The sequence below is a fragment of the Oryctolagus cuniculus genome, chromosome 11 (genome assembly GCF_051225735.1).
Source record: "Oryctolagus cuniculus isolate XC-2025 breed Fujian yellow rabbit chromosome 11, ASM5122573v1, whole genome shotgun sequence".
In the NCBI taxonomy this organism is placed as follows: Eukaryota; Metazoa; Chordata; class Mammalia; order Lagomorpha; family Leporidae; genus Oryctolagus; species Oryctolagus cuniculus.
In genome coordinates this window covers 24104996-24123197 of record NC_142877.1, presented here as the reverse complement: position 1 = coordinate 24123197, position 18202 = coordinate 24104996, and the positions used below count along the sequence as shown (strand labels likewise).

Genomic DNA, 18202 nt, shown 5'->3' with positions numbered 1-18202 from the left:
GCTGCTCCACCTCCAATCCGCTCCCTGCTGGCACACTTGGGAAAGCAGCAGTGGATGGCTGAGGTCCTTGGGCCCCTGCATCCATGTGGGAGACCCGGAAGAGGCTCTTGGCTTTGACATGGCCCAGCTTCGGCTGTTGCAGCCATTTGGTAAGTGAGCCAGAAGATGGAAGATTGATATTTATTCTCTCTCTCTCCTTTCTATCTCTGCCTTTCAAATAATCTTTTAAAAAAGTCAAAGTTAAAATAAATATATTTTTAAAGATTTATTATTTGAAAGGCAGAATTACAGAGGGGCGGTGGGGGGGGCTTACTATCTGGTTCATTCCCCAAATGGTTGAAACAGCAAGTACTGGGCCAGGAGCTTCATCTGGGTCTTCTACATGGGTGGCAGGGCCCAAGGACTTGGGACATCATCTACTGATTTCCCAGGCCATAGTAGAGAGCTGGATCGGAAGTGGAGCAGCTGAGACTTGAACTGGCACCCGTACGGGATCCAGGCATTGCAGGTGGCAGCCTTTACGTGCTACGCCACAGTGCCAACCCCTAAAATAAATATTGTACTCAGGCTTTTTGGGGGAACTGGATTAGTTTAAGTATTATAACTGGTCTTTTAAGACTTTGCTGTTAAATTAAATCACATTATGGAATGGATGAAAAGTTAGCATGAATTTTGAGAAGAGATGAAAAGACATCAAATAAAGTGTACACGAATATAACTGACCCTTTGACCTCTACTCCAGAAAGGCTGGTGTTGCCAGATCCTGACATTTTTTAAAGCAGCTAGAAATATATTATTTTAGAAAGCAATATCTGATTTTGAATGTTGGCAGTTAACTCAGGGGGTTTTGAACGAATTTGTGTGCATCAGAAAACACATCCTTAGGCCTGAGCATCTGTTTGTAATCTATTGGTTAAAATGCAGGTCTAGGCAGGAACTAGAGTTTGAATGGGGCCAAATTGGTGATGGTGTCAGGAATGGTTCTCTTTTTGGGTCTGGCTCCTTCTTGGCTTCAAAGTAGCCACAGCTCATAGTGGAAAGAATGAAGACACTTGATAGGACAGATGTCCACATTACCTATCATCCTCTGTGGGAAGCTGCTTCTGTAATCTCACAGGCACTGTCAGCTTTCTCATTTACTCCTGTTGTTTTGCAGGTGAAACCAAGGTCCAGAGGAGTTAGAACTTTCCTCAAGGACCCTAAGCTGAAGCCATAGGTCCTAGGCAGGCCCCATTTCTCACTCTAGGTCTTCTGTTGGTTCTTTGGCCTCACATATTCTTAAGACGTGGGACGGAGGGCTGCTGGGATTCTTTGGGATGGCTGATAGAGCCTGGCTAGCTCCCTCCACTTTTTGATGTAGTCCTATCATCCTGAGGAGGGGGAGGGATTGAGGTGGTGTTGGGAGTATGCTCAGGCTCTTGGTGCAGGGGGTCTGTTTCCATCACTCGTCACCAGCATCAGATTGACCTTATTATTTTTGTTTTCCTTTTTTACCTAGAAAGGTGTAGAGGACAGCTCAGCAATACAGAGCCCCAGTGTGGAGATAGATTCATCCCTCTTTCTGTCTTTATTGCCTCTTCTGTTCCATTTCATTCCTTCTACCTCCTTTATCTATTTTTTATTTGAGAGGCATAGAGAAGTATCATGTACCTGTTCACTCTCCAGATGCCTACAGTGGCTTGGGCTGGGTCAAAGCCAGAAGTCAGGCTGGCGCCGCGGCTCAATAGGCTAATCCTACACCTAGCGGTGCCGGCACACCAGGTTCTAGTCCTGGTCGGGGCACTGGATTCTTTCCCGGTTGCCCCTCTTCTAGGCCAGCTCTCTGCTGTGGCCTGGGAGTGCAGTGGAGGATGGCCCAAGTGCTTGGGCCCTGCACCCCAGGGGAGACCAGGATAAGCACCTGGCTCCTGGCTTTGGATCAGCGCGGTGCGCCGGCCGCAGCGCGCCAGCCGTGGCAGCCATTGGAGGGTGAACCAACGGCAAAAAAAAAAAAAGAAAGACCTTTCTCTCTGTCTCTCTCTCTCACTATCCACTCTGCCTCTCAAAAAAAAAAAAAAAAAAAAAAAGAAGAAGAAGAAGAAGAAAACAGAAGTCAGGAACACAGGCCAGGTCATTTACCCCATTGTGGCAGGAATCCAATTACTTCAGCTATCATCACTGCCTCCCAGAGTCTGTATTAACAGGACTGGAATGGGGAGGCAGGAACTGAAACCCAGGTACTCTGATATGGAACAAGGGTGCCTTAATTGGTGCTCCAGCCATCAGGCTAAATGCCCACCCCAAGTCCGTCCTTTCTGAGTCTTGCTACTCTCCATTTCTGCATCATCTTTCCCTCTCACTATTGTCCTCCTTGGGAGATTTTTGTAATGTCACTGCAACAGGCCGAGCCTGGGATTCAACATGGTTTCCTTATTTTTATGGGGACTAAAGTAGAGCAATTCAATAGGGGAAGTCTGGCCTTTGCTATGAGGCCCATACAGTTTGGTGTCTCCTGTCTTTCTGCTCTATCAGTAGTGCGGTACTTAATGCCCACTGCTTCCCTGTACTTCATCTCAGTAGAATGGTTCTTTGAATGTCCCAGGGTCTAACCTGTCATAACTTTATTTTGACTGTTTGCTCTAAGTAGAAAGCCCTTTCATCTCCCTGCTCCCTTTATTGACAAACTTCTATTTGTCTTTTTCTACCAACTCCAGTGCCACTTCTTCAGCAAAGCTTTCCCTGATTGCTATACAAGTAGAATTAATTTCCATCCTTTGTACACTTCGCTTCTACTTCTATAGTTGTATTGTAGTGCTGTGCCACACTCAAATCTTCTCTCATTCATGAGATTGAGCACTGATAGGCCAAGAGATAGTGTACTGCTTATTTCTGTTTTTCTTGTTTCTCTGTAATAGGTTTGGCACAATAATGCTTGCAGAATGAATGACAGAACTATGTATGTTCCAATAGCCATGGTCTGAAGTTGAATGTTAAGTGTTACAGATGAAAAAACAACAGGGTGCTCTGGGAGTTTGTGGGAGTTTTGAAAGAGAACTTCCATCTGGAAGAAGTCGTGGGAGCTTCTAGAGTCTGGTGGCATTTGAATGTGCCCTTGAAGATTCAGAAGATATTCCTTTAGCAGAAATGGCGGGAAGAACATTTCAGATGGAGGGAATGTTGGTAGTGAAAGGAAAAGCAAAGGTCAGGCCCCACCTGCTGATCTACCCCTCATCCAGACTTCCTGCTGGAGTGTGTATGAAATCTCTGTGCTGGCCTAGAGGAAACCTCTTTTCTCCTTTTCTGCCCCTCTTCTGTTCTTTCCATCTCTTCTCCCTTCCTCTTATGATACTGTTGCCCTTTATATGTGTGGTTTCTTCTCATCTCTTTCCCTTTCTTCCCATTCTCTAGTCCTTAAAAAACAAAAATCAAACAAAAAACTTTGCTGCTTACCTTTCCTTACCTACTTTCTTCTTTCTTGCCCTCTTCCCAGGTAAATCAAATTGAAGGCTTTAGGTTGGAGATATGAATCAGCCATACAATATTTAACTCCAGATAACCCTGTGAAGCTGAGAAATAATCGTGGTGTAATCGCTTCTCATCTGCTTCTTGTGTTTTATTGGCATTGACTTCTTTCACCTCCCACTGTGCTGGGGGTGTCATTATCATTTTATTTCTTAGTGGTTGTCAGAATGTCAATTTTAATGAGAAATTTCTGCAGTCAGGCCTGCCCTTGAGTGGTAAGAGCCTTCAGGCAAACACGAGGCTGGATGAATCAGAATTGCTCTTGTATTTGTGTTCTCGTGCAAACAGGCATAAGGGCCACACAAACACACCTTCTCACTTGCATAGGCCTCCAGCACGTGTGCATATGCACAATTGAGTCCCACTGGTACATTTTCCTTCTCTTCAGACACATCAGTGTGATCTCCCTTATACTTTCAAGTCTTCCATTCCCCATTCCTCTCATGTCTTTATTTACTCTCTTACACACCCTCTGTCCCATTGTCTTCTACCTAAATACTTGGAATTGTGTGAATGACAATTTGTACAAGCCTGTCTCACAGACCCTACCTGCACTGTCCGCTTCCTTAGCTATACACAAAGTCCTCCCCTCCACATACGCCTGTACTTGCACTGATATCTCTGCCCGGTGACAGGATCCCACATACTCAGGACTGCAGCGTTACCTACATATTCCCCTAAACCTAGCTGATACTCAGTACTTCTTCCTCTATCGTCTTAACAGACATTTTAGTTTCTTGCTAATTTTGACAGGAAACATTTTTACTACCAAACTAGCAGACTTGTAGGGGACAGATCCTTTGGGTTCAGACTCCTAGAATAACCTTGTTATGATGGTGGTGGGAATGTGTTCCAAATCAAAATCTTGGGTGAGTCCAGAAACTGATATTTTTAACAAGTTTCCTGAGTCTTTGTGTTGTGCAGCCAGTTACCTATACAGGGAAGAGCCAGAAGTAAGACTGTCTGCATTACCTACCTGTACCATCTTGGACAAGTATCTTTCTGGACCTCAGTTTTCTGAGTTGTGATATAACAAAGCCCATGCTTTAGAACCCTTTAGGTTCTAAAATGTCATGATTTTATTTTTCCATTATCTTTAATGTTTTTTGTTTGCTTTTGAGATTTATGTATTTGAAAGGCAGAGTGACAGGAAGAGAGAGAAAATCTCCTATCTGCTGGTTCACTCCTCAAATGGTGGTAATGACCAGGGCTGGAACTCCATCTGGTTCTCCTTCTTGGGTGGCTGGGGCCCAAGCCATTGGGCCATTTGCTTTCCCCAGGTGCATTAGCAGGGAACTGGATGAAAAGCAAAGGAGCTGGGACTCAAACTAGCTTTCCGGTATTGCAGTGTGGGTATCACAGGTGGTGGTTTAACTCACTGCTCTAAGACACCAGCCCGTGTTTGTTTTTTTGTGTTGCTTTATGAGGAACTTAGACTGGGTTCTTTTTCTGTCTCTCAGGGCGTTTGGCCAGAGCTCAGCAGCGGTAGCATACGCCTGACCTTCTGTCAGCTGCAGCAACACAGCTCCTAATTAGAAATGGATCAATAGGACCCCTGGAGCCTGGGCAAATGTTGGAGGCATTCTCATAGCTAGGGAGAATCTGATGACCAAAAAATGGATCTGGTTACACTTGTCAACCCAGCAGTTCTGCTGGTATAGCCCTCCTTCCCCGGGACCAGCAGGCAAGGCTGCCCTGAGTGAATGGCGAGAGATGGTTAACCTGTATTCCTCTAGATGTGTTTCTTTCATCTTTATAAACTTATGCATGTGATGTTAGCTAGGTACATAGGTGTATGTTTGTTTCTTCTAACAACTACAGAAATAGTTAGAAATTGAAGCTGAGAAAAGTATGAGTGAAGTAACTTAGCATGTCTCTGCTGCACTACACGACAACATTTACAGCATCAGTTCTGAGCTGACAGATTGTTTTCTACCACAGGCCTCCTTTAGCCTTTAACAAACTGATCTGGAGTTCAGGCCCTCTCCTTGGAGCCCTTCAGAGGCTGGAAGAAATTCAGGTGAATGGGGGTTAGGGTGTGGGAAGAGCTGCTCTGCTTGCTTTTGCTTTCTCATCTTTCCAAGGTCCCTGAGGAATGAGCAGGCTCTAATGGGAGAGATCAATCATCATTTGGGATCAATGGGAGGGCTTTTTCCTGTGTAGAGTGCAGACTCAGATTTCTGAACTAGCTCTGTGCAAGGAGAGGGAGGGGACTCATGACTGGTTAATGCTAGGTGCTGGAGAACCTAAAGGCTTAACATGTTTAGCAACCAGTTGTCAGACCAGATTCCCCCTATAGTTGGTCATTCAACAAATATTTGATGAGTGTCTCCCATGTGTCAGCTTGAGCTAGTGCAAACGATTCCTAGATGACCTTGGGGCTAGACAAGGATACAAACAACAGTGTAATGTGTGTGCTTTAATAGAAATATGTTCAAGGGACTCTTGGATTACAGAGACATGAAAGATGGGTTTTCTTGGGGGATGTAACTTTGTGGTTTGAAGGAAGAATAAGAGTTCAGGCAAGGAGGGTTCTCTAAACCAGGGACCTAGCACAAACACAGATACAAAGATGTGTCCAGGAACTCTTCATAAAAGGTAGGGCATTGGCAATCCTTAACATGTTGCAAATTAGATTGATTCCCCCGAGCCCTTGCTCTTTGCCAGATTTAGGGCTGTAGTAATAGCCATTGGATGGCAGTAGAGCAAGAGCAGCAGGTGCTGACTGAAACTTATTTCTAGAACTCGGTGGGAGGAAGGGAGGAAAGCTGAAGAGCAGTAGCCCTTTGTCCTTTGGGCCCAGGCCAGGTGGCTTGGCTTCCCTGGTGACAAAAATCTTGTTTGTTCCATGCAGTCTGCCCCTCCTTCATGTGTTCTTTTTTTAAAAAAAGAAATTAATGAAATCTGTTCAAAATACCCCTGAAATGAAATTACATTTTTAACTCTAATTACCCTAATTAAAACTTGACAGCCGTAATTCTGGAATGGCAGATATGCTAAGTACCTTGTGCCTGAGACAAGCTCACTTACCCAGATGAAATGTTGTTCTGTTCTGGGCTTAGGGGAAAAAAGAATTCTTTTGTATGTTCAATTTGTTTTCTTCATCAGCAGTTTAGTCTTCTGCCCTGCAGATTCCCCAAGTGAAGGTAGCTAAACTTGGAGGCTACAGGCTTGCCCAAGACTCCTAAACCCAGTAGAGGTCCCCCTGTATCTTCTGATGATTTTTTTAATATTTTGTTTGAAAGCCAGAGTTATGGCTGGAGCTGCACCGATCAGAAGCCACGAGCCTCTTCTGGGTCTCCCACGCTGATGCAGAGGCTCAAGCACTTGGGCCATCTTCTACTGCTTTCCCAGGCCATAGCAGAGAGCTGGGTTGGAAGTGGAACAGCCAGGACTCGAATCGGCACCAATACGGGATGCCAGCACTGTAGGCGGTGGCTTTACCCGCCATGCCACAGCGCTGGCCCTGATGCTTCTGATGATTCTTAGCGCATACCTTTGAGTTCTCTTCAGTTGAGTTCAGACTGCAGTCTTTTCCTCGGTCCACCCCTGCCTTGGGGGGATCAAGGATCTGTGCTTATTAAAACATTGCCTACTGGTCTAGGGCTAAATCCAGATCTGGGGCCAGTTTATAGCTAATGTTAACGGTATGGTTAGAGGTCCGGGGCAAGGAGGGTCCTTCTTTTATCTGTCTCCAGTTCCTTTAACTTAGCATAGTCAGACACCTAGTGAGATGCCTAGTTTTGGTCCTTACCTTAACTTGGTTCCCTGGCTAGATGCAAGGAACATGATTGGGGGAATTGGGAATGAGGGCAAGCCCTTGAAGCAGACGTAAGGGTCCACTGGTGCTGTGTGTCGTCTCATGGTTCTTTTAGAGTCACAGATCCCATGCTTTCGTCATCTACTCATCCCAGAGGGCTGTCCAGTCACTAGATAGTGCTGTTTAGGTACTACAGGGGAGAAAGAATTGAATAAGACATAGTCCTTGCCCCTGAGAAACTTAGAATTGTGGGGTAGTGGACATGCAGTGGTGGGTGAGAGACAGCTGCTTACATGTGTATGGCAGGTTACGTAAGGCAGAGCAAGCTTTATTCTGTAGATAAAAAGCCTGAGTGCCTGCTGTACACCAGGTACTGAAAATAGTATGTAGATATATCAGACACAGTTCCTGCTTTCAAGAGTTGCCAATAAATTAGGAAGATAGGCATGTGAAAGTTTGCTGTAACACAGATTTGTGAAGGATATGTGGACAGTTTTACCTGGGAAGGAGGCCAAGCAGGGAAAGAGGACAAATTTAACTTCCACTGGGGGTGGGTGTGAGTGTCATTGGCATAGACTTGTCACAGGTGTTGGCCTCTGGGCTTGTCCCTTAATTGGTGATATTGGCAGAGGAGTGAAGAAAGAGCAGCAGAGGTGTTAGGGAGCAGCATGGGGAAAGGTAGGAGCTAACAGGCGACATCATGGTGTAATTGGAGAAGAGTGTGCAGGGAAAGGATATGGTAGAGGATGAAGGTTGAGTTTAAACAGTCACCCTGTAGACAAAGGGCTGTGATAATGTGTATGACTGACTGGGAGATAGGTGTGACTGGAGACATCAGATTAGTTGGAACAGATGTCAGCAAACTGGCCTGTGTCTCTGAATTTTTACTGTTAAACAGCCATACTTAATTTATCTATGATGGCTTTTGTACTAGAGTGGCAAAATTGAATACTACAGAGATTCCTGTAGCCCACAAAACCTAAAATACTATCTGACCCTGAACAAAAAAGTTAACTGGCCTCTGAACTAGAAGATAATTATATGTGAGACAAGATAAATGTCAGAACTAGGCCTAAGATGGATTGGAGGTGTCAAATGAGACTTTTCAGAAGGGACAACGTGATTTAGCAAAGAACAACTGTCTTACCTACCTCTCAGAACTTTGTAAAGGTCAAATTTATTGAAAATCACCATGGCCATTAGAAATCATTTGATTTGTAGGCAAGTCTTGGTTTGCCTTTAGATTTGCCTTTATTAGCTGTGTGACCTTGGGCTAGTTAACTTCCCAGTTCCGGTGAATATCGTGAGTGAAAAAAGACTTAGCAAGATGATTCTTAATGGGACACAGCTGTCTTTCTGCCTGTATCTATATGTGAGAGGGCCCTCTAGTGGAAAAGACCGTAGAACACCTGAAGGTAGTTTGATTTGAGGTGAGGATGAATAGGCAGGGGCTTTTTTAAAAAATTTTTGTTTGTTTACTTTTATTTATTTGAAAAGCAGAGTGAGGTGAATAAGAGAAAACTTCAACTGCTGGTTCACTCCCTAAATTGTGACAGTTGGGGCTGGGCCAAGCTGAAATCAGGAGCTTGAACTCCATACAGGTGTCTCATGAGGTTGGCAGGGATCCAAGTGGTTGAATGATCAGCTGGAGCCGGGAATTGAACTCAGGCACTCCACTGTGAGCATCTGAGACACAGTAAAGGTAGAAGGGCCAGGCACTGATTGGGCAATTTACACATACTTTTTGTACCCCATTCTCAAAACTCTTAAGTGATTTTATCGCTATGTACTTAAGAACTTAGTTTTAGAGAGTAGCATTCAGCAGACAGTAACGGAATCATTGACGATACAGGGAAATGACTAAATACTCCTTACACTGAAGTAGGGGGAGAGTGATAGAGGAGACAGGCAAGTGAATGGAATAACCGAAGTGGAGTTACACAGCTTAGATGTCAGAGCCAGCGCTGTATTTGTGTGCTGTTTCCACTGTTCCATGCTGCCTTTGTTGCAGAAAGGTGGGGAGAGCAGTAGACTCAAGTGGCCTTCTGGAGAAGGCCATTGATGAGGAGACCTGCTCTTGGATTCAGGGCTGGGCTTTAGTTCTAGCAGGGGCCTGACATCTGAAGCAGGTGACTAGGTCAGATGCTGTCACATAAAGGTGGGCCTCATTTGTAGAATAAAGCTTCTAATTTTGTGCCCTTTAGAAGGTGAAGTCTGCTTAGCACTGACCAGATCCTTGAGTACCACAAGAGCCCCTACAGTCTGTGATACAGGAATGGTTAATATGCAAGCCTTATGGGTAAAAGGATGGGAGTTAAGGCTATGACTGTTTTAAATATTTCCTGCCCAGGGTCAGATTTTGTTATGAGAACTGAATTTGAGTTGCTAAATCCCTCCTGCAGTGTAGAATAGGCTAGGCAAGGCAGAAGTCTCGAGACTGACAGGAGCCAGTATTTAGGTTTAAAAAAATAATTTAGATTCTACTCATTATTCCAGCTTAAACACTTGAATTGTTTTCTTCTCAGTATGGCTGGGAAAACAGAGACTGTCACCCTTTTTCTCTGACTGTGGCTGAGCAGACAAGCCTGGGCTATAGCATCCGTAGTCCTTCTGATTTACCTTGGACTCTTTTTGTGGAACACTCCCTACCCCCCATAGTGTTGTTCAAAGTCGTTTTTTTTTTTTTTTTTTTTTAAAGATTTAATTATTTCAAAAAGCCAGAGACAGATCTTCATCCACTGGTTCACTCCCCAGATATCTGCAATGGCCGGGGCCGGGCCAGGCTGAAGCCAGGAGCTTCTTCCTAGTCTCTCATGTGGGTGGCAAGGGCGCAGGTACTTGGGCCATCTTCTGTAGTTTTTCCCAGGTCACTAGCAGGAAGCTGGATTGGAAGTGGAACAGCTGGCACTTGAACTGGCACCCATATGCAATGCCAGCATCACAGGCAGTGGCTTTACCCACCATGCCACAATGCCGGCCCCAACTTCAAAGTCTTCATCTGTGATTAGACTAGCAGAATGATGTGCTGGAGTTTCTATACTTAAGAGTTTCTATACCACTAAACCTTAAGTTCATTTTTTTTTTCTTTTTTAAAAAAGACTTGTTTATTTGAAAGGCAGAGATCAACACAGAGAGAGAGAGAGGTTTCCATCCACTGGTTCACTCCTCAGATGGCTGCAACAGCTGGGGCTGGGCCAGACCAAAGCCAGAAACCTGGAACTCTTTATCTGGGTCTCCCACATGGGTGCAGGAGCCCAAGTATTTGGGTTATCTTGCTGTTTTCCCAGGCACATTGGCAGGGAATTGGATCAGAAGTTGAGTAGCTGGGACTTGAACTGGCGCCTGTGGGATGCTGGCATTGCAGGCAGTGCCTTAACCTACTGTACTGAAATGCCAGCCCCTTCCCCTCACCACTGCCAAATTCAAGAATAACTTCAGATCCTACTCTTGTATCTAGTATCTTAGATGAATCCCAACTGAAATTCAGATAGCTCTTTTGCCTGATCATTCAGCTGTGGTTTCAATATTGAGGTAAAGTTGGCATCATGGCTCAGATCCTGGCCTTTCAGCCCAGTACTGGGTTCCCTGAGCTGAATCCACATCTGCAGAATATTGTCATTTCTTTTTTTTTTTTTTTTTTTTAACTCCCCAAATGGCCGCAATGGCCAGAGCTGAGCTGATCCAAAGCTAGGTGCCAGGAGCTTCTTCTGGGTCTCCCACGTGGGTGCAGGGGCCCAAAGGACTTGGGCCATCTTCTACTGCTTTCCCAGGCCACAGCAGAGAGCTGAATCAGAAGAGGAGCAGCCCGGACTCAAACTGGTGCCCATATGGGATGCCGACACTGCAGGCGGTGGCTTTTACTCCCTACGCCACAGTGCCAGCCCTGTCATTTTCTTTTTTTAAGTACCTGTTTAAAAACTGATATGTGAGTTTGAAACATGCAGTCCTGGGGCTGGCGCCATGGCTCACTTGGTTAATCCTCCACCTGCGGTGCCGGCATCCCATGTGGGCGCTGGGTTCTAGTTCTGGTTGCTCCTCCTCCAGTCCAGCTCTCTGCTGTTGCCCAGGAGGGCAATGGAGGATGGCCCAAGTGCTTGGGCCCCTGCACCTGCATGGGAGGCTAGGAAGAAGCACCTGGCTCCTGGCTTTGGATTGGCGCAGCATGCCGGCCGCAGTGTGCCGGCCATAGCGGCCATTTGAGGGGTGAACCAACGGAAGGAAGATCTTTCTCTCTCTAACTCTCCCTGCCAAAAAAAAACAAGAAACAAACAAAACAACAACAACAACAAAAAAAACATGCAGTCCCAGGGTCCACACTGAGATACCTCCAGAGTCATCCTGTGTTGTGGGAAGTCTGGATGATGAAGGAAGTGCCTGAGTTGTGAGTAAGGAGACTGGTTCTGGCCCTGCCACTGATTTCTCTCAGTGACTTTGTGCAAATTCACCGCCTGCTCCGGCCTTACCTCTGTTCTGTAAAATGATAAGGCCCTTCTAGTTCTGGTCCCACTAGGGATAGAAAGCCATCTTCTACACAGTCACAGCTGCACAGAGCACTATCTGGCCCAAGCTTTAGCATTTTGGTTACTGATTATAAAACCTTGGATTCTCACTTGCGGCTTGGGAGGAGGAAGGGGAACCATGCAACTGTCTCATTAGCGTGGAGAAAAGAAAACAGTAATTACTTGTGCCTCCCTCGATAATTCTTGCTGGGTTGGTTCTTTTAGGGAAGGAGGAAGGGAAGACTGGAGTTAGCTTCAGCTGAGGAAAGAGAAATGCCATTAGCTGCCCAGAAAATGCAGAGGCAAGAATGCTTGTCTGGCAGGTGTGCTGTTCTCTGTGTTCGCCCCTCCAGGCAGCCTGGAGACCGCCTGGATTGAGTTCCATTTATTTATGCCATGCATTATGTTATCACACAGATGTGTCTCCTGTCATTAAAAAACCAGCTGCCCTCCAAGGCCACCTTCTGTGATATGCTGGCAGTCCTGTAAACTGACTGGTTTTTATTGTGTTGTGAGGTCACCTTTTTAACCCCCACAGCAAAACTGCCACTTGGTTTATTACTCCATCACAAGAGTCAAGGTCACGTATCCTTGTGAGTGGGAGAAGTCTGGTAAACTCTAAGTCCATTGGGTTTGGTGAGGGCTGGGGAAACGAGGTCTCACAGCAGGATTATGGCTAAGAAGTCAGGGGCAGCGGGAACATAACTAGTAAATCTGTTGGCAGGCTCGGCTCCTGGGACAGAGCTGTTTTTAGTGTGTAGGTCTTTTTTCCTTGAATGTGGGCAGCTGTGAGCTAAGTGCTGATTGTAGTGCTGATTGTAGATCACAGGCAGGCCCCATGCGATTGAGTCCTGCCTGGGGGTACCTGGAGCTGTTAGGCTTTATCTCCTGTGCCTGTTCACTCCTATCTTGGTTGCTACCCCAGAGGCCTTACCAAATTCCCTTTTCCTTCCCCTCCCACACAAAGATGTCACTTTGGCAACACTTTTCTTTCAGCCAGTCTTCTGTAGGCCCTGGAGATTGCTTACTCTAAACAGCAATGACTCTGTAGGGAGATACTATTTAAAAAAAAATGTGTTTTATGCATGTAGGACATGATTTATTTCAAAATCTTCCTCCTTTCTTGCCCCAGGTCTTTGATTTCCCACCCTGTGATGGCCAAGACTTGAGCCAGTGCCCACACAGGGTGCTGGCATGGCAGGCAGTTTTACCTACTATGTCATAGCTCTGGCCCCCAATAAAAATAATTTTAAAAATTGTTCATATAAATGTATTCCTCACCCAGGGTTTTGATCAGGTATTTCAGTTCAGCTGAGGTGCCTCTCATGACCTGTTTGTTGGCTTAGTAACTTCTCAACTTTTAGAGCATGATACCCATTTTGATGGAAGCCCCTGTCTTGGCTCTTAAGCTCTTACTATAACACTAGGCTAATAGCATCTTGGAAGAGCCTGATTGTAGCAAGTCCTTCTACAACTTAATGGTGCACTTGGATTCTAGGCATGCAGGACTAAGTACAAAATTGGGAGAGTGTAGTCCAGTTCCTAAAACATTTTGATTGGTGCCTACTTTGATATGTGGGGTAGTTGGAAGAGAGGGAATTCTTATCTTTGGGCATAAGAAAGTACAAGGTATATACTTTGGAGCATATCTGGGTTCCAGCAAGTTTTATTTCCCAGCTGTGTGGTTTTAGACAAGGTACTTTATTGCTCTAAGACTCAGTTTCCTCCTCTGTAAGATGGGGGTAATTCTTTTGACCTCAAGAGATTATTAGGGAGAGCAGAAATTTAGACTAGAGTGCTTAGGTTTGATTCTTGGCTCTGGCTCCTGACTTGAGTTTCTTACCATTGCAGACTCTGGGAGGCAGCAATAATGGCTGAAGGAACTGGGTTTCTGCCATTCACAAGGGAGCCTGGAATTAAGTTCCTGATTGCTAGTTTCTGCCTGTGTCCTGACTATTGTGGCATTTGGGTGTGAGCCAGCACATGGAGCTAGCTCACTCTCTCTCTCAGCCTCTATTAAAAATTTTTTTAGGATTAAATGAGAGTAAGGATGTATGTGTATGACATGATGCATAATAGCAAGTATACATCTCTCTTTTTTCTCATAGGCCTATTTTTTTATTGCCTCTGATTCATCCTTTTGTGGTATTTTATTTATTTTTTATTTTTATTTTTATTATTTTTTGACAGGCAGAGTGGACAGTGAGAGAGAGAGACAGAGAGAAAGGTCTTCCTTTGCCATTGGTTCACCCTCCTGTGGTATTTTATTTTAAACACAATACCTACCATTGAGTGCTTATGCCAAGCCCTGGAATAAGGACTTTCCCATGTTGTCTCATTTATTTTCCCCAATAGCCCGTTTATGAAGCAGGAACCTTTTTAAAAAAGTATAGGAAGCTGAGGCACAGAGGACAAACACCTTGCCTAATGTAGCAAAGCTGATAGTGTTGGCATTTCTTGTGGGGAAGTTGTCAGTCACCACTGGAAAGGCGCAACCTGCTATTTTTTTAGAGGCCATCCCCTCATTTGTTTTAATTTTTTTTTAAGATTTATTTATTTGAAGGGCAGAGTTACAGAGAGGGAGAGAGAGAGGAGAGAGACGGAGGGAGAGGGAGAGAGGTCTTCCATCCACTGGTTCACTCCCTAGATGGCCGCAATGGCCAGAGTTGCACCACCCTGAAGCCAGGAGCCTGGAACATCTTCCAGGTCTCCCACTCGGGTGCAGGGGCCCAATGACTTGAGCCATCCTCCACTACTTTCCCAGGCCATAGCAAAGAGCTGGATTGGAAGTGGAGCAGCCAGGACTCAAACCGGCGCCCTTATGGATGCCGACTCTGTAGGTGGTGCCTTTACCCACTGTGCCGCAGCACCAGCCCCCAATCATAGATGTAAAAGTTAACTTTTTTTTTTTTTTTTTTGACAGGCAGAGTTAGACAGAGAGAAAGGTCTTCCTTTTCCGTTGGTTCACCCCCAAAATGGCCGCTATGGCGCTGGCCGATCCGAAGCCAGGAGCTTCTTCCTGGTCTCCCATGTGGGTGCAGGGCCCAAACACCTGGGCTATCCTCCATTGCCTTCCTGGGCCATAGCAGAGAGCTGGAATGGAAGAGGGGCAACCAGGACAGAACCGGTGCCCCAACCGGGACTAGAACCCAGGGTGCTGGTGCCACAGGTGGAAGATTAACCAAGTGAGCCACGGTGCCGGCCAGCTTCCACGGCGCCAGCCAACTTGTTCTTGCCAATCTTGCTTGATCCTTCAGAAAATCCTTCAGAAGAGCAGGAACACTCATTCTCATTTTACATATTTGTAAACCAAGGTGGGAGGTGAAATGACTTTTTCAGAGTTACCAGTGAATTAGTGGCAGAGCTGGAGCTAGTCTTCAGGTTTTCTGACTCTTAACCCAGTGCTCTTGGTGCTAATTTAGTAAGAGGTGTGTGTGTATAATGTGCAAATCAAACCTAAAGAGGGTTGAGTTGTAGATCTAGACAAAGGGTCTAGAGAGTTTTGAAAGGACCTTTCCTTCTGTATCCACAATTCACCCCAGTTCACTCACACATTCAGCAGGCAGGGTGGAACTCCTCTTAGGGCTCAGCAAAGCTTTGGAGGATGTTAGTAGCACCTTAACTGTAAAGAAGGATACACTCCTGTCGGATCAGCGCGGTGCGCCGGCTGTGGCGGCCATTGGAGGGTGAACCAACGGCAAAGGAAGACCTTTCTCTCTGTCTCTCTCTCTCACTATCCACTCTGCCTGCCAAAAAAAAAAAAAAAAAAAAAAAAAAAAAACCAAAAAAGAAGAAGAAGAAGGATACACTCCCAAGGCTTTGCATCCTGGAGTAAGCTGGTAGAGGAGGAAGCAGTGACATATAGGAAGGCCTTGTTTGTCTTCTGACCTCTAGGCTGCGGTTGGGCTGGGCAGAAGAGGGGTGAGAACTGAAGATGAGAGCCCTGAAGATTTGAGTGTGACCTCACTTCCTGCTGACAGATTTAGTCTGAGGTTTGGACAAGCAAATTTCCATCATTTAAAATTTATAAAGCAGCAGGGTGGCATTTGGCCTAGCAGCTAAATTACTGTTAATGACACCCGTGAACCACATTTTAGTACTTGGATTCAATTCCTGGTCCCAGCTGCTAATTCTAATTTCCTGTTCATGCAGACCCCGCGAGGCAGTTGTTGAGGGCTCAAGTAGCAGGTTCTTGCTACCTATATGGGAGACCTGGATTGAGTTCCTGACTCCAACTATGGTGGATGTTTGGGGAATGTACTAGTGATTGGCGGTTCGCTTTCTGTCTCAAGTAGAAAGAAATTATAAAAAGGAATTCCTACTGTTGCTCTTAAAAGCAAAACCAAAAAACCCTTCATTCTGGAATTAAAAGGAAAAATAAACTCTTTCCAAAGTAAGGTCTCAGATGTTTCAGTCCTGCCCTGGCATCCCCTTCCTTTTTGTCTTCCTTCCTTACCCTCTCCCCTTTCAACCCTTCCCTTTCCCGGTTTTATTTTTTTTTTTTAAGATTTATTTATTGAAAGTCAGAGTTACATAGAGAATCAGCGGCAGAGAGAGAGATCTTCCATCTGCTGGTTCACTCCCCAGTTGGTCGCAATGGCTGGAGCTGCACCAATCCAAAGCCAGGAGCCAGGCACTTCCTCCTGGTCTCCCATGTGGGTGCAGGGCCCAAACACTTGGGCCATCCTCCACTGCCTTCCCGGGCCACAGCAGAGGGCTGGACTGGAAGAGGAGCAACTGGGACAAAATCCGGCTCCCCAACTGGGACTAGAACCCGGGGTACCAGTGCCACAGGCGTAGGATTAGCCAAGTGAGCTGCGGTGCCAGCCAAGACATAGGAATCTTTTTAAAATTTATTTTTTATTTTTTATTTTTTTGACAAGCAGAGTAGACAGAGAGAGAGAAAGGTCTTCCTTTTTCCGTTGGTTCACCCCCCAATGGCCGCTGCACCGCACTGCGCTGATCTGTAGCCAGAAGCCAGGTGTTTCCTCCTGGTCTCCCTTGCAGGTGTAGGGCCCAAGCACTTGGGCCATCCTCCACTGCTCTCCTGGGCCACAGCAGAGAGCTGGACTGGAAGAGGAGCAACCGGGACAGAATCCAGCACCCCGACCAGGCCTATAACCCGGGAGTGCCGGCGCCACAGGCAGAGGATTAGCCTATTGAGATGTGGCGCCGGCCTGACAAAGGAATCTTAACCAGTGTCTTAGCTGCTGGGGAAATTCATGCCCTAGGATATGTTTTTAGACTGAGTAGGTAGATTGAAGGCTTATGCATGGGCTTAATGGCTTTAGGTTGGCAGGAAAAGGTGTTAAAGACCTGGTTGAAAGTCTCCCCTAACTCTTGCCCTTTCATGTTGATTCCAAAAAAAATACCTGTATTGGTAGGAAGAATTTTGTAGGATTCTGAAGCTCAGAATGGAAACAAATCTTAATTTACTAGGTTCTCATTATCTGGAGGTCGTAGAACTCTCTGTAGGGAAAAAGGAGGGAAGAGGTCTTGGCTAATGGTCGGGCCAGAACCAAATGTAGCCACAAGCTGGAGATGTTTCAGGAATATAGCAGAATGGTGAGGAAGGAGTCAGGATGACTTCAGAGATATGTCTTAAGATTAAGGAGTATTTGAATGTACAAAAGAAAAAGCACTCCAGGGAGACAGTTGCATAGATAAAAATATAGGATCTGGAAAGCCTGGGGTTGGAGGTCAGGCAGATGATGATGACCAGATTAGGGCTTACCTAAAGAGTGAGGCTGAGGGCAGAGGGCTACCATGACTTTTTTTTTTTTTTTTTTCTTTGAAAGCATGGGAGTGGCTTTGAGGACCATTAAATATCTGGCAGTGTGGGTCAGATGGATTGGATCAGGAAGGTGGAAGAAGACTAGTAGAAGACCTCAGGGAAGAGACTGATTTAACAGTCTGTCCTTAATTATGCTGGTGGATTGAAAGAAATATTCCAGCAGGGCAGGCAAGGGATAATGTGATCCTGAACCAAAAGGAAGTTGACACTGTAGGAAATAAAGAGTAGCTTGGTTGAAGATCTCTTAGAGCAACAAACCAAACCCACAAGGACTTGGTAATTGTGGGAATAGGGAAGCAGGTCTTGAGAGCATGAATATTTGAAGGCTGAGTGCCTGGTTATATCATTTGCTGAACCATGGAGGCTGGAGAATAAAGCAGGAGTTCAGTTTGTTGACAGGTTGAACTGGAGGTGCTGATTGTTCAATCCCCTTGCCGCACCTAACAGCTAGTGCCTCTGCCTATGTCTTTTGACCCAGGGCTGCAGAGATCCTTAAGTTCCGTATGTTTGCTTCTCTGTTTTGGGCCGGGAGCTCCCCAAAGATCCCCTACTCATTCTTCGAGTAACTCTTACTCCCTCTCTGAAATAAGAGTGTTGTAAGGTCTTAGTCTATTTCCAAGTGTATGGTAAATGTTAATGGCTATTAAA

The 18202-nt window shown here is 45.6% G+C and overlaps 1 protein-coding gene across 22 annotated transcripts in view; it reads left to right on the top strand.

Moving 5' to 3' along the window:
- The window catches only part of RALY (RALY heterogeneous nuclear ribonucleoprotein), an 87620-nt gene that overhangs the window by 20808 nt on the left and 48610 nt on the right, over positions 1-18202 (top strand). For 6 of the 22 annotated variants that reach the window (XM_089308109.1, XM_017341673.4, XM_089308105.1 and 3 more), the window contains exon 2: positions 5443-5521. The exons of the other annotated variants lie outside the window; for them this stretch is intronic. The gene's annotated coding sequence lies outside the window, so the exon portion shown is untranslated. The remainder of the gene's footprint in view (positions 1-5442; positions 5522-18202) is intronic. 22 annotated transcript variants of the gene reach the window in all.